Below are 13,749 nucleotides of genomic sequence, written 5' to 3' on the forward strand. Positions count from 1 at the left end.
GTAATATCAGTCAAGTATTCACCAACATTCACCCACCTCACCAGCTGCAGCATTTAAGCGATGTCTAAACACTGAAATACCCATATAAATTTAGTTTTGGTCCAATTATATCAAGTGTTCCAGAAATGGGCCGTTGCTATTAGTACTTTAGATATATTTTTGGTACAGTAGAACCGGGACTTTAACCTGAGGCCAGTTCTACACTATGACATGTGATACTGTAAAATATCTGACAACTCTCATTAATGTCAAGTAGACGTGAAGCTGAACTGTTAAGATGTTAGATGGCGCTCACCACAGCAGCCAGAAGAAGATGTTATAATCCCTAAATCACAAGCGTGTGCAAAGAAAATTGTTGTCTCATATGTACGGTCTCTTTTTCTGCTTTGTTCATGTATTTGTTCTCCTCATGCTGTAAAGTATTCATTTGGCTGATTTCAAACCTCGGGGCATGTGTTCATCCCCCCGGTTTAGTGCTCAGTCTCTTTTCTCTCCACCTGTTCTTTCATCTTACAACCAGCATTCTTCTCTTCAATCCTCTCCTCTCTTACAGCATATGACCCACTTCTGCTTTTCTTTCGAGCTCTCACTACCAGCCAAGCAGCTATTTCTGTTGCCAAGTATAACATATTTTTCCCAATGAGGACGGAAAGAGACGGAGATTAACCGGTACAGTAGTGACGGAATGGGGGGTTTTGGAGATTGCACAGTTTAATTGTTGGGGAAGAAAGAAGTGATGACAAATATTAATTTTAAAACGGTTTCCCACTTGTCACCACAGAGTGCACGGGGGGATTTTGCATAAATATGCACACCCATTTGTTCAACTGTGTCTCCAGTTTGGCTGCGGCAAATGATCAAAACACAATGACAGATTGTTAAGAGAGTAAAAATGATTCATCTCAAATATAGCTCCTCTATTAAAAACCCAGCACAAAAGTGTTAGCAGCAAAAACTGAAAAAAAAGGTGGTGGTTCCGTGGTAAAATGTCTTTTGCCTGACATTATGCGTAACATTATTTGACGATTAATGTTGATGCATCTGTGTGTACAAGGAGAAAATAAACACTACTGAATATACAGTACTTGCCCTTTAGTTTGTGGGTAAATGAGAGCTTTTTGGACTTGTTAAAGGAAACCACCGTATAATATTTCAGGGGAAATGAACCGTCAGACACAGCTTTGTATCGTTATTTATGGAATAATCTTTAACATGTAAATTATGTGAAATCTGCAGTAAAAACAGCATTTTCTTCCTCTTTAATGTTGTAAAAAAAGAACTGTAAAGTCAGTCATAACTGGTCAACTGTTCATTCAAATGTAATTTATTGCTTTTGTTTCTTATTTTAAGAGGAAATGCAACAGAATTTCTTACTGTGCCACAATTACTTCCCAACCATTTTAACCCCGAAAAGGTTTTTTTCTTTCTTTATTGCCTCTCATCTCGCTCTTGTGTACATCACAGCCGCAGTGCATATGCAGACACGTGACACCATGTTCCCTCTGTTCAGACGTCTGGGGATTATAATCTGTTGTGGGATATGAGCCCTGCCAAGCAGCTGTAGCCTTGCAAAATGGCTGACTGTGTTAAGTTGATGAAGGATTTTCTATGAGTGTAGCATACTGGAGGCACAATCATCATCCATAGTGGGGTAGCAGCACATAGAAACACAAATGGTTTCTAACCCTCAGAAGCAGCTTATGCTGAGAAAAGCGAGCTTTCCAGAGGTGTTCTAACATTTCACATTATTTCCCAGGTGACAGGTGGCACAGGCTTCAAATCACTGGCTACTGGCTGAAGTGTCAGTACATTAGTGTAAATTATGACAGCAACAAAACCCCGTGTGTCTGACAGAGGGGACTGAATAAAAACGTCAGCTACACAGGATGGGATATTGCTCTTATCATTATTATGGCTATCTTTCTTTATTAAGTCTGACTCCCTGCTATTAAGGCAACTCTGCTGTCTGCTTGTCCGAGCCACAGTCCTGCTTGTGGCGTTTTGATGAAGTACAGCAATTTTTTTTAGCTTACTGCAAGTGCTTTCCCTATTCTCAGCCAATTAATGTCGGTCCAGCTTGAGCTTGATGAAGTGTGTTAAATGCACACTTTGACACATACAGACACAATCAGTCATAGGAGCAGTGCAGGCTTCCGATTCAGTGCACAAGGAAAGCAGATCAGAGGGTGCACTAGTTCTAATTTAAGTTACTTTTGCATAAGTGACGAGGTGGACAGCACCCACTGTGCATAGATATAATGCTAATGTTATTCATTTCACTTTGAAGAAATGTATATCTATGAGCATAAGCACAGTTTTCCTCAACATGCCTGAGATATGATGCAATGGCGTTGGCTTCACTCTTTTCAGCATGCAATGCTCATTTGTATGCTGTACTTGTGTTCCATATTCAGTTAGGAATAAGGCAGCAGACTGTTAAATCAGCTGAATGTGTTAAAAAGTTGCGCAGCTTTCAAGTTTCCCCTTGTCAGAAAAATATGGAAGGATAAAACACCATAATATGGGATTTAACTAGAAACTAATAAGCCAGAAACTCCCAAGTTTCTTAATAAGGGAGGAAAAGGAAAGGTTAGGTTAAGTCGTATCTCATTTCAAGGATGACCTGCAGGATTTAAAAGGACTGGAGAATATTTAGTGAGAATGAAATGCACATCAGAAATAAGCTGCCGAACAATCCAGGATACACAGTAAAGAAGGCAAGATCCTCTGGGGGTGAGGGCTGATCATGGGCTCTCATTGGAAGAACCATGACGATAGAAAAGTGTATTGAGCTGCAGACTTCAGGAGACCTGACTGCTGGAGAACATCTGTTTATCAAATTTATCACATCTGTCAATCACTGTTACTGTACACTTATGTATACAACCACTGTATCCCCCCACCCACCCCAGCTCCAAACTATTAAAGGGCTGTTAGCTCATCAAAGTGAGTTTGACATGCTTCACTCACTGCTGATTGGTATAATGGAGTTGATTTCTACTTGCTATTCAATTCAGCTTGTAGAAAGCTCCTCCTCCACCCACAGTCCTCCCCTTCATCCTGTGAAAATAAGCATTGCAGCAGTGGCTCCCCTCATCCACTTCTACATATCGCTTTCATTCCTTATTCATATTTCTGTGGGTGTTAGAACACATGCATGTTGTCCTTACTGCTGCAGATTGCACTGGATTTAGATTGAATTGTTTGGATTGTAGAAGAAATCTTTGAAACACAAGAATTCTTTCTCGAATTGATTAATTTGGTTTGCCGTTGATATCGCACGGTGACTACTTAGTTATCTTATATGTATGTCTGGGTGATTGTTTGGTGTGTGTATCCCTGCACCATTGGGTGGATTCCTCTGTGTTTCTGTGGTGCTTTCAGCTCTGTGAGAAGACAAAAAAAAAAAAACTGATTCTTTTCACAGCTAAGAGTCGAACTCCAAAACATCAAAGACATAGGGAGAGGAGGAGAGAGGGTTAGACAGATAGAAGGAAGGAGGGGTATGCCCTGTATCTGGGTAATGATAGAGGAGGGAGAGATAGAGGAAGACGGAGAGGTGAGGGAGGAGGGTGAGAAAGAGAACCAACCAACCAGTACAAGGAGAGAGAGGGGGGCACTCTGAACAAGCTGAAGGGAGGGAGGGAGGGAGGAGGGGAGGACATCGAGCGAAGGATGGGGAGATTGCCGGACCGAAGAGATAGAAGTGTTACTACAGAGCTACTGCTGTTGGAGGACAGTCTGGGAGTCGAGGATAATGCTCCATCCCTCAGCATAGAGTGGCACGCCGGACACCTTGTAATTTCTTGTGGTGGCAGCCGTTGTGAAGGAGGAGGGTCTTCACTGTTGCTGCTGTGATTGTCTTTTCTTTTTTTCCCCTTTCCATTACATCTTCCAGCTCGTCCCTACTCACTCCTTATTCCTCTGCAACTGACAACCGCTGGGCTCCCCCTCCTCTCTTTTCTACTTCTGTCCCCTTTTTCCAGTGGAGGGATTTCTGTATTTCTTCAGGGATTGTAGAAGACAGTAAGAATGTTTTCTGTCTTTTTTTCTTTTTTCTTTCCTGACATGCATGGAAACGGAGGAAGGTGCAGGGCAAAGCTGCAGAGAGTGTGATTTTATGTTTGTTGAGGGATAGTGGTGGAGTCAGTTGGGGGTATATGTGTGTGCAGCAGGAGGTGGGAGGAGGCTTTGCATGTTCAAGTTTACTGCATTGATGTCAAACATTAATTCCTCTGTCACATGGATGTCATTGCATTAAAAAAATCCCAGCTTTAAATGAAAATGCAGCAGCTGCATAAATACTGAAAAGATGAAATGAGCCTAACAGCCTTGTGAGGATCTGAGAGGCACAGACATAATGGTGGGAAATTGAGCAATATTTGGCTGTGAATTACTCCTTCATTCAAGCCTATGAAGGATCTCTCCAAGCTTTGGAAGAAGAAGGCACAAAAGAAAAAGTGGTTTAATTAAACAGTGGTAAAGGGACGCAGATTTGTTAAAACATAAGAAAAAAAAAGGAAACAAGGAAATATTGATGACAGCAGTTATGAACACAAGTAGGTAGATGTGGGAGATATGTTTCTTGTCTGCTCCTTATTCATCCCTGTGTTAAACTGATGATCCCACCCACATGCAGTTGCATGCCAGTCAAGAATTGCTGATGATCTGGTGCACAGAGCAGCTCACTGCTCAGTGTTCACATTAAAAGGCTAACCACTGCATGAAATAACCCAGATAATCCCACTTTGGCTCCCCTCACGTATTGAGCGTAGTGTGTAAAGGCAGGGTATGCATGAATGAACATGTACTGAGATGCACGTTAGCATTAAAAATCCAAAGCAGAAATAGTAGGTGTTTTGGTATGCATTGAGTATGATGGATGTTCAAACTGTTGTCCTCTTACTTGAGTGGCTTCTTCTACAAGAAAAGGGTCACCCTTCCTGTAGGGAACATGTCTTTGCACTTCTTCTGTCATTATCTCTGCCTCTGTTGAGTCTATCTATAGATGCCTTTGTCTTTGCTGAACACAGCCCCCCACATAAAGGCGACAGCGGGTCACTTTACTGGGTACATGTAATTACACACAAGCTGCTTCTGTATTATAAAGTGTTGTACAGGGCAGCAAGGTGGATTTCTGCATAATGTTGCAGAAGTTTAAACTGTGAAAAACTCGGAGGCGTTCAAAGCGTGATACGTAACCGTGAGTTCAGTTTTTGTTTTCTCAGGACAATGAGCAGGGACATTACCCACACACAGTCATAGTAACCAACACTTGCATATTTCACTTACCCGCTGTATCTGATGTGTTGCCTTGGGGACAAGGGAGTAATGATGGGGAAGCAGCTCATCAATTAAGAGCCAACACTGAGCTCAGTTTGTACGGAAACTTTGAACCCCCATCAGTTCATTGCTGGTGGTTTTGATGTAAAAGTGAAGTGCTGTAGTCAGCGTGCAGAGGTGATCGAGGAGTTCTTAAACAGAGGCACTCAGGTACTCTGTGATGTCAGGCTGTCGTTACACACTTAGTCATGCTAAGTCGCAACTCTTTATCTTCCAAACGTATGATATTGGACGTGTTAGATTAAAGCAATCAGTGTCAAATTCAACTGACAGATTCACAATTTCTAAGGCAGATTTACGGCTGACGTGTCTTTATATGGAGAGTGGAAGTCATAACGTCGTGTCTGGGTTAGCCTCGGTTCCATGAGCTTTCTTGTAATGTCTCCATAGTGTAAGTTTGTTTAGTCCAGTTCAGCCCTTAGCTTCACTCCTTGGAAACTCAGTTACTTTGAAAATCGAGCTGATGTAGTTCACTCACCAATGCAGCCACAGCTAAGTGCTGATGAGCGCACTGTCATGTCGTTTTTGCTTCAGACATTGTTTGGCACAAAGAGAGTCGAGGTCCAGCAATCAGCCATGAATTGCTGCACGTCAAGTTGAATTAACATGGAGCTGATGATGGCAATGAAGTGCCAATAATTCCACCTTGTTTAGAGAAAGACTTACGGAACGGCACCGTTTAGTTCCACTGTGTTTACAGAGCACATTGTTGACATTTCCACCCGTGCAGATCCCACTTTGGGGATCAGGGGACCTCAACACAAATTCAACTCAACTCAGCTTTATCAGTACACTGGGGCAGAGCTTACCTGACTCACGGAGAAGAACAAGCTTTGAATCTTGATTAATTTGATTATTTCATGTCATGTTTATTCAGAATCCTCTTCCACAGCAGTGTTAGAAGGACAGAAAGGGGCTAATTGCAATGCCCTTTGGACTGATTATCCCTCTGATTCATTTTTGTAGAGCTCCTTTTTACATTGACTTATTTCTCTAAAACTTTCTCGCTTGGTTTATTTGCTCAAATGCATAAGAGGGGAGCTCAACCTTTTTTTCATTATTTGCTGCATTGCTCAGGGGAAGATGTAGTTCATATTTCCAGATTTAGCCACCTCGTTTACTCTCTTACTCCTTTCTCTCTTCTTTTTATTTCTCACTCCTTCCTTCTCCATCTCTTGCCGGCGGTAAATGGCTGATCTGGGACAGACAGGTCTCCCCTGCGTTTTGTCCCACTTCAGCCATGTCCTCTCCCTTCTTATTTCTCTCCCTCTGCCATTTACCTCTATCCACCTTTCTTCCAGTGACTTACTCTGTTTCAGTCTGTATTAATAATTTCACTGCCTGTGAGCTTTTAATCGTATCAGGGTGATGGTTCTAACCTGTGTTAATCGGCTGCCAGGGTGTTCGGGAGACATTGGTGCTATCATTACTTCCAGCACGTTTTTGTCCACCTGGCATGATGCAGAAATTGAAGCTTGTCGGTCATGAAACACCTCCACTTTGATGTGAAGAGAGGCGATGGTCAGAAGTAAGGGTATCCTCAGAATTTTTGATGAAATGCTTCGTGTTAGACAAGTAGAAAATCACTCATCAGGTGTGAATACCATCTATATAAAAGCATAAAGCTTTTACAATTGACACAGCAATATTATGGGTTATTACTGGCTTAGTACGTAGAGGTGACATAGAGGCCCAGACTGAAAGAGACACAAAAACATCCATAAACTATTCAATTGTCATCTGTGGCTGTTGCATTGGTATCTTATGGGCGTTTTGCATAATTTTATATCACTACTGTAAATGGTTATTTTGCAACCCTCCATGCTTGTTTTATGTGTCTCATACCTCTTTTGGACAACTTTGTAGTCACTTTGCATCTCTTCATGGTTTGTTTTATGCCCTAGTTTGGTCAATTATTGTCTCATTTTGATTGTTTTACATTTCCTTCTGCAAATTTTATGGCCTAAATTCAGTTATTCCACCCATTAATGTCACAATTTATGTGTCTTTGCAGCCCTTTGCAAACAACTTTGTTCCTTTCCCTTTACACACTTGCTGGTTTGGATGTTTTTCTGGTTATCTTTTAATTTCAGATATCTTTTTTTATGTCTCCTTTGGGATATATATGATATATGGATTTTTAGCAATCCTTTTCAATCTGGAGGTCCTTGGAAAAAGGCGTTTCTAATTGAGTATAGCTTTGTTGTGCTGCATTAGTGTTGCATCAAATAGGCAGAAATGTAAAAGCCAGCCTTTGCTTGGGTGTTTTAATTCACTATCTGTCTGATTTAGCAGAAAAGGACACTTGGTATATTTAGGAGTTCTGTCATTAGACACTTGTCGATATAGAGCTGAGCGTTTGGCACCACAGGATTGGAGTTGTTGCTGACTGATGTGGGTATGTATCTGCAGGTGGAAATCTAAAAAGTATAAATCTGAAGCTGTGTTATGTAGCTGCCCAGTGGTTCTTTGAGTTAAACATCTTCATGCTAACAGGCTACCAATAACGATGCTAAATTGAATCTGCATGTCCCTTTGTACTTTTGTATCTTCACAAATAAACATTTGATTTGATACTGGACAAAATCGAAAGGCTGATTGGTGTGTTTTCTGTTTTTTCAGGTAATGTACACACCCTCTCCCTTATACAATACTAGCTTTTTCTCTCTTTCTTATTTCTACTTTGTCTTTTCACAAACAAATCCCCTCTGTCCCATTGCACAAACTCCATTGCTGGTAATTAGAGGGGAGGCTGGTGGAGAGTTGGAGGGTGGAAGACTTTGGTCAGACTCTCTGTTATGAATTCCTTCTCAGTTTATTAAGACTAATTGTGCCATCGAGAGGTATACAGAGAAGCATTTAATATCTCCCAACAGTCACCACTGCATCATCAAAGTGGGGTTTCTATTTTTAGCAGCAGCAGATGCATGGCAGCAGTGGAACAGTGCCGACCCAGGATGATGATCAGAGGGTCGGGTGGGGTGTAATTTGTGTGTGTGTGTTTGTGCATTTGAGCACCAACTGAAGCCAGCAGCATAAGCATCGTAATAGGATCTAATGCTGCATTAGGGTCCTGTGGGAAAGACGAGCTTGGAACTTGAAAGCACTCTTCTGTATAGCCTTTGAGTGATTGCCAACTACATCGACAATACAGTAAATGAATGGACCCAACAATTTATTTTCAGTGCAACGGTCTTGGATCTTTACTTTTCAATTTAACAGTCTAGAAAGTGAAAACAAGTGACCCTGAAAAAGTTAATTTGTCGCGCTGACATTAATTCCAAAGTGCCTCTTACATTTGTGCTACGGTTACACAAATGTTGTGGTTAATACAAAATCTCCTGGGAAAAAAAAAAAATTTGGGATGATTTATTTATCTTAAAATGAGTTAAAACATCCATGTTTTAAAACCATTCATTCCAAAAGGCCTTCGGTGCAAAACAAGGATGTTGTGGATCGTTCAAAGCATAAATGCAGCTGGTGTCTCGTGTTCTTTTATCAGTGAGAGGCTTATTTGATTTAACCAATCAATTGTGTAGACATTATGCCTGTCGTAGAGGTCAAAGCAAAATTGATTAGATGTTCATCTTGTTTACTTGTCACTTTATATCATCAGTTGAATAATAAGATTTAGTTTTTATTCCATGATGTTTCAATCAGTACTTCCAGATGCTGGATTTAATGTCAGCTTCTTTTCAGCTCAGGCCAAGACCTTTGTAAGGCTGCTGATGTTGTTGCTGTGTGTGACGAGGCACTTTGTGCAAACTTCACATGGTGTCAGAAGTGTGTCTTGTGATTTAAGGATGTGGAGCTGCATCACCTTGTGTCACCTTGCTGTCACAGTGTGACCCTGTTGTGGAGACGGCTGTAACTGAAGAAGCTGTGCGTGTTTTCTGGCTTTTAACTCCTCATTTTCCGATGCAATGATTAGCTTTGACATCAGAAAAAAGGGTAGTTATTTCCTCCCTGTCTTCCTGCAACCTCTTTAAACAACTGTGTTGTATCTTAGTTTGTTTCTGCTTCTCTGCATGAAACAATGGAGTCTTATTCAATTCCCTCCTTTGTTCCGGCCCTCTTTTTCCTGATTGTGTTCAAATCTTTTTCAAAGTGTAACTGTTCATGTTATCAAGAAGCAGTGTGGTATTTTTGGTTTTTGGACTATCTTTTTTTACTTGCCTCCTCCAGCGCCAGTGAACTCATCATGGACAGAAGTGTGTGTTGGTGTGTGCGCACGCTCCTTATCCTTATCTACATGTGTATCAGTTTGCTCCAGCAGTAGGCATCGGTGGGTGTTTTAAAGTTCATGAGAGATGAGGAATTGGTGATGTTTTGGGCCAGGGAAGAATTGTGCGTCTTACTGCATTAATAATGGAAACACAGCTGGGAGTATTTATAGCAACAGTGGAGGTTGAGCTGTGGCAGCATGAATGGGAGATGATACATGAGATACAGTACATTCTGCTGGCTGGCTTGGACATTAGACAGCCTGAGCTGCCTGGTTGTAGGCAGTGCTGAGCTTACAGAGCAGAGGGGAATAGCACCCACACCGGGACAGGAGCAAAGGAGATAAAGCCTATAGGAGTTGTTTGATGTGATGTCATATTGATTGGCCCACATTACAGACACGTGACAGTGTTCTTCCTCTGTGTTTCTGAGGTTTGTAAAGTAAAAACAGAGAGCTATGATTTGCTAAATTATGATGATAATTAGGGCTGCACGGTGGTGTGGTGGTTAGCACCGTCGCCTCACAGCAAGAAAGTTCCAGGTTCAACTCCCAGCTGGGGCCTTTCTGTGTGGAGTTTGCATGTTCTCCCTGTGTATGTGTGGGTTCTCTCCAGGTACTCCAGTTTCCTCCCACTGTCCAAAAACATGCATGTTAGATTAGTTGGTGTCTCTAAAATTGTCCCTAGGAGTGAGCATGTGTGTGGTTGTTTGTCTCTGTGATGGACTGGCAGCCTGTCCAGGGTGTTCCCCACCTCTCGCCCGATGACCGCTGGAATAGGCTCCTGCGACCCGACCAATGGATTCAGTGGGTATAGAAAATGGATGGATGATTATAATTAGCACCATATTGTATTATTATCGTTAGTGATGCAGTTTTTCTTTACAGTTGATAGTGTCAGGGTTGGTGGGTGCGAGGCGTGAAAAGGACACGGATGCGGACTTCAAAAAAGCAAACTGATTTATTTTTAAAAAACAAGGTTAACACAAAGTGCGGCTGAGCTGGATACCAAAACTAGACTGTGAAAAAAACAAAAGACTTGACATTACATGACATGCTTGGCTTGGCTTAACTTACTGTGACAGTGATGAAGGGTGTAAGGATCTGACCAAGTGAATGGGGAAACCTGTAAACTAAATACTGACTGAGTGATAGGTGAGTGAGGGGAAAAACACAGGTGGTGTGAATGAAGGTGATGGCAGAGCAACAGAAACTATGGGGGAAAACATGGCAAAACTAAATACTGGACTGGACTAGAAAACTAAGGCATGAGAAAGAACTAAAACATCATAAAAACTAAAAACTAAACAAGGACAAACATGGCAAAAACCCCATGGATTTGACACATAGGAGCAAATTTCAAACACTATTCTATGACTAAATCTGTAAAATCCTTAATCTAATAAAGATATTGTTGGATGAGAATAAAAACATCCCTAAAAGCTGTTTTTTTCACAAAGAAAACTGGTTTTATTCAACATCTGTTGTTTGAAATGCTCCTCAAAAAAGTGGAAAATGAGACGAAGTTTGTTGCAGTAGAAACATAAAGAATGAAACCTTGCTTTGAAACAGACATCTGTATGCAGAGAACTCGCAGTCTGATTTCTCCACTTTGCACCCTTTAAGAGAAAATAACAACTTTTCACTTGATTTGCATGTGGAAAACTTGTTGGTTTATGTTAACATTTTATTGAATAAATGTATCTGTGGGTGCAAATTTTGAATTTGATATTGGAAATATTTCCCAGAAATGCTGGGACAGGAACAAAGTTACATGCAAAGTGTGGAGGACAACCAGTTGTTTTAGTGTGGGAAGTGTGATGCTTTTCCATTACCGTTCGAGACAGTAACTTTTCAAAGTGTCCGTGCCTCCTTTGACATCATTTCTGTTTCATAAATATCTAAGTGTTTTTTTCAGTTGGTGACAGGTCATGAGGGCAGCCCAGTTTAGCACCCAGACCCTTTAAAACCGAGCGGTACTATAGGAATTCATGAAGAATACAGTTTGGCATGATCTAAAAAAAAAGATATCTTAATGGCAACATATGTTGCTCGTTAATAAGCACTGATGGTAGAGTCACAGATGTGCTTGTTACCAATGCCAACATCTATAATGGTATGTGGATGCTAATGCACAAAAATAGTGATGTAATTCCCTTGTACTGTTAAATTTATGCCTCTATACCTCTCCTCTTGAGCCTGAAAGAGGCAACATCTATTATTTCCAAAAGAAGTTAAAAATTTTGACTCCAGGGAAATGGTCTTCTATGCCTCATTCTATCGTAAATGAGCTCAGGCCCAGAGAAGGCAACTCTGGGTTTGGATCTTGCTTATATAGATGTAATTCTTTAGTTTCATAAAGTTTTAACTAGCATTTATAGGTGCAGTGATGAATTCTAAGTGCTTCTGAGCCCATGCATTGATTTCCAAAACAGAATAATGGGTGTTTTAAATCCTCTGCTGCCTGGGGGCCTGAAGCTCAGAAACTTTCAATGTTTATTTTGAACCTTGTTCCTCTGTGATGGTCTGACCACCTTTCCAAGGTGTAACCTGCCCTGAAAAACAGCTGTCGCAATCCTAGAAAGGAATAGAAAATGGATGGGATGAATCCAATCTTGTTCCTTGTGTACAGAGATTTCTTTGGACTTAACTTTAAATACATTATGCACCATAGATGATGAAAAAATGAAAAACATTGTTCTTAAAATGCTAAATGAGTACCATAGAGTCTTTGACAGAGCGTTGAACATTCCATCTTTTTTTCTGAAAGACCTCTTAATAAGCTGCTCTTTTCACAGCCAGTGATGTCACTGACATGTTACCAAATAGCATGATTAGTTATGAGATGGTTGTATTGATAGACGACAAAACAGACTTTTTTTTTCATAGAAAAGCAAAGAAATGCAGTTATTTCCAGAAAACATCTGCCCTAACATGTGATCATTGAATCAATGCTGTTTTAATAAAGGCTAAAATGCGCATTTGAGGTTGATATAATGCAACTTTACTGGCATTACTTTAGTTGTATGGAGGAATCCTGTACCTCAACAAGCAGGTAATGTAGGTAATATTCCCACGCAGGATTCACCCTGTAAGCAGATAGATTTTCCATTCAAAAGCCTTGAAACGTGAAACCACAGACCCCCCGTGGAGGAAGTGCTGATTCAGGTATTGCTGGACCGCAGGGAGCAAAATGCTCCATTCACCTGGTCAGACAGGACTTATTCAAACCGCGACAGGTCTGTCAGACTTTTGGCCTCTTGCTTGTTCAGTCTCATTTTGAGTGTGTATGAGAGGGTATGACTCATTCCTGTCCTGTCTCCGGGTAGACGGTGTTGAATTGCACTCACTTTATAAAACCTGCCTTGAAGATTTCTTTCAGCGCTGCAAGCTCATCACAACCCCAGCTTTGGTCAACTCCCAGTGGGTCAGAACAAAACCTCCATCCCTGCGTTGACTTTGCTGAAGTTGGCAAATTCTGACGAGGCTTCAAAGGTAGCCGCTCTGAGAATAAAAGCAGAGCAGAAATCCAGCAGGCTGTTGTATATTTGACAGAGATGTGAAGTTGGATGGGTCATTTTTTTACTATCTCTTTTTTTCAGTTTGGCCTGTAAAAAACAGAAAGTGGAGACCTGGAGGTAGGCACATGGTCAGCCTCTTATTTGGCGCCTGCAGCAGTGGAGCAGCATCCATCTTTAATATTTTACAGCTTGTCATATGTTCAGACAGTCTCCTCCCCTACAGCTACTCCCATTGTGGTTTATTTATTCATGATCTTCCCAGTGCTGCCAAGTATTAGCCCCAACTTGGCCTTCAGAGAGACTCTCAATAGCAGCAAGTGGGTCCTACCGCTCAGTGCGGAGCAACCACTTCAGCTCCTCCGCCAGACAACAGAGATGAGTCTGTGTGATTTACGATATTACTCAGCTCTCTGAAATAGGTGGCATACATTGCTGTTAGCAGAACACAAGAAGAGATTCTGTGCAGTCCCACAGAGATTTAGTGGCGATGATGAATAAACCTAATTAATTAGCAGGCTATTTGAATGTGATCTCAGCTCTCTGGCTCCCCAGCTGATTGACTTTCCTCGTCTCCTCTGTTGAGAGAAGCTTTAACAAACACTGTGGCCTTATTCCTATATATACACGAATACTCTTTGTGTTTACACAAAGCGTTTTTTTTAT

The 13,749-nt window shown here is 41.2% G+C and overlaps 1 protein-coding gene across 6 annotated transcripts in view; it reads left to right on the forward strand.

Moving 5' to 3' along the window:
- Positions 1-3,694: 3,694 nt before the first annotated feature.
- The window catches only part of shank1 (SH3 and multiple ankyrin repeat domains 1), an 80,958-nt gene continuing 70,903 nt past the window's right edge, over positions 3,695-13,749 (forward strand). For all 6 annotated transcript variants that reach the window (XM_075453317.1, XM_075453319.1, XM_075453320.1 and 3 more), the window contains exon 1: positions 3,695-4,026. The gene's annotated coding sequence lies outside the window, so the exon portion shown is untranslated. The remainder of the gene's footprint in view (positions 4,027-13,749) is intronic.

The sequence above is a fragment of the Odontesthes bonariensis genome, chromosome 21, assembly GCF_027942865.1.
Source record: "Odontesthes bonariensis isolate fOdoBon6 chromosome 21, fOdoBon6.hap1, whole genome shotgun sequence".
Taxonomy (NCBI): Eukaryota; Metazoa; Chordata; class Actinopteri; order Atheriniformes; family Atherinopsidae; genus Odontesthes; species Odontesthes bonariensis.